Below are 3,021 nucleotides of genomic sequence, written 5' to 3' on the forward strand. Positions count from 1 at the left end.
CTGGACTGTGTGCTACTTTTGTGGTGAGCTAAAAACATGTTATAGTATTTCTAAATTATGTATTCGCATATAACATGCACGGTGCTGTGCTGTAAATCTTCACACCCACATGATCCATTATTTAAACATTATTAGATGTATTCATTCTCTAAAGTTAACCTTCCCTTCAAATAATACTGCAGAAATAAAAACCACAAGGGGCATAAAACTGTTACGGCTATGCTCCTCGTATGTAAATTTTTTTGTGTCTATAATGATGTGTTCGACCGCCATGTTGACACTAATGAATTTTAAGTTAAAGATGCACCAGCGCTTTTAGAAAGATTGTTTAATAATTTACACATTTTCCATTGCAAACATACACCTTGCCTCCTCATGCGTTCACCACTTTTCCATACTATTAAATGCAGGCCCACAGCTCTGCTCTTTGTGTAACACATAAAGTAAAATAAACACTTGGATGAGCAGTCCAGCACAGCAGTGTAGCACCAAGGCAACTTCAAGCTCCGAACTTTAAAATATCTGCCAAAGCGCTCTGTGCTCAGACGCTCCGCTGTCTCCGTTATGCCCTTGTAGCGCCACGTTTATTGTTGTTGTCCTCTGATTTTCATCCGTGCTCCTTTTTGTTCCGGGCTGATAGTAACAATGCAGTTCATCGCTGTGCCCTAAGCTCTGACAAGAGGATCAATCAGAGCTAATGAAGCCTGGGAGGAGGTGAGAGAAAGCAAAGAGGGGATGGAGCCAAGGGGGGATGAGGATGAGGTGGCGGGAGGTGGTGGGGGGAGTGCCGGGTTTTACTGGAGCAAAGAGGAATACTAGAGCCAAGGGAGCAGAGAGAGAGAGAGGATTACGAAAAATGACACTTCTTTCTCACCTCCTCGTTTCATGCAAGGAGGAACTAATTCCTCTTTCCTCACTTGCAGTGTCTGAAATGATCATTTCTACACCTGATGGCTGTGGTCTAATATACACTATCTACTGTGAGCTCCATTGCCGACCCCTGATACCGGCAACTCAGTTATTTCATGTTATATATTTTTTTCCTTTTTTTGCAATCTCTATTTGCAGAGATTTAAGCCACAGTTTACATGGTGCGTGCGTTGCATATTTATTTTTCAATCTGTAGGAAGAATACTAAGAAGTGAGTGAGCATAGGAGATGCCACTCAGTTTATTTCATATGGAAATGTCTGCATTGATGAATATTAAATCAGACTCAGAAAATACATAACGCTACACTATTCCCATTCGGTGTCTTCATCTTGCAGTTCACCTTCGCGGGATAATCCAGTTTGATACTTCTAATGGATCCTCTATTAAAGGGCCAATGAAAAGCCTATTATGTTGTTACCTGCACCCCTTTAACTTTATGCAAATGGTTCTACACACACATAAATGCACGGGTTCCCTCCAAGCACTTGTAATAATAAATGTGGCAAGAAGCTTTATTAATGTATGATGTGTGATTAATGCGAGGTGTGTAGTCAACTGGATTCCTCCACAGGATGGACGACAGCGGCAATAAGGTGGAGGGGGGGCTTTGATCAGTAACAGTGTAACCTCAGGTGGGGAAATAATTACACATGCCCCGGATCTGAACAACTCGGAGCCACATGGGGGATGATCCACGCTGCAATGCCCGCCGGAGGACCTGATTTTTTTTATTTATTTATTATTTTTTTTACAATTAAGATGACCAACACGTCATGATCACTGCTGAGATTAGCACCGCCACCTTCGGGAGCCAGTGTGAAGCATGGCCCAGAACTCATATCCCTCGGCCAAATCCCAAGCTCCTCATTATTGCAGCCTCAGCCCTTGATGTTCCATAATCCGCTGTCATTGGCTCTTCGGCTGGTGGAGGCTGAGAAAAAGAAGTACATCCCAGCCATCTCGCTCTGCTCCTTGCGACTCAGCGGGAGGCGAGGGAGATGGGGGGGGGGGGGGGGGGGGGTTGCACATGCAGAAACAAAGCGGGCCTGCAGAGTCATAAATCTCCTCCCCAAACTGAATGCAGGAAGTACAGTACATGAAGAGCCGTTCTGATAATAGCTGCTTCTGTCGCTCCTCCCCCACTTATCATCATCTCCCTATCTCCCACTCCCTTTGCTCTCATTCTCATTACTCCTCCTCTGTTATGTCTACATTCAATTTTCTCTATGCGGTGCTAATAACATCTCAATGTCAAGCATCCATCCATCTGCTTGTGTCTATCCTGCATATCTTATTTTGTTCTCCTGCTCCAGTCACGACCAACCATGATCACACAACTGCCAGTTGGACAAGATCTAAAATATCGGGAATGAATGACCCAAGAGAGTCCACTACGCCGCTAAGCTGTAGGAATTTATTGCACACATGAGCACACCGACCATCATCATTTGGCAAAACTGAAGTCAAACTAGTTTTATTCAGATTATTCAGGAGGCATCTTTTACTGTACGGAATTTAGCGAGACTGGCAACACACCTGATTTGGAGGTAACTTGTGAATTCAGATTGCTCTTTTTCTCTGCTCTGTCTTTGCTTCCTCTTCTGCCCTTTCCTTGTCTTGCTCTGTATTTTTTTTTTCCTGAAGCCTCTTTTTTCGGTTTCCACGTTATATCTCTCTCAAAGCCTCAGGGCTTTTTTTCAACTGCAGTTTTAGAGCAATTGATTATACCACACTCGCTCTCCACCATAGCACTTCTCCTGTGTGAAGCCCCAACACACACACACACACACACACACACACACACACACACACACACACACACACACACACACACACACACACACACACACACACACACACACACACACACACACACACACACACACACACACACACACACACAGATTCATCTCTCCTTGCCCACCTCTCAATGTACCACTGGACTTTTCTGAACATACAGTATTTGTCTCTGCCTTTGCAGCAGAGAGAGAGAGAGAGAGAGAGAGAGAAAAGATCCATGTGGCAGAAACACACACTGATGCTGATGCTCTTTGCAAATAAGACAAACACTGCTATAAAAGGATGCATT

This window comes from Amphiprion ocellaris, chromosome 7 (genome assembly GCF_022539595.1).
Source record: "Amphiprion ocellaris isolate individual 3 ecotype Okinawa chromosome 7, ASM2253959v1, whole genome shotgun sequence".
Classification (NCBI taxonomy): domain Eukaryota; kingdom Metazoa; phylum Chordata; class Actinopteri; family Pomacentridae; genus Amphiprion; species Amphiprion ocellaris.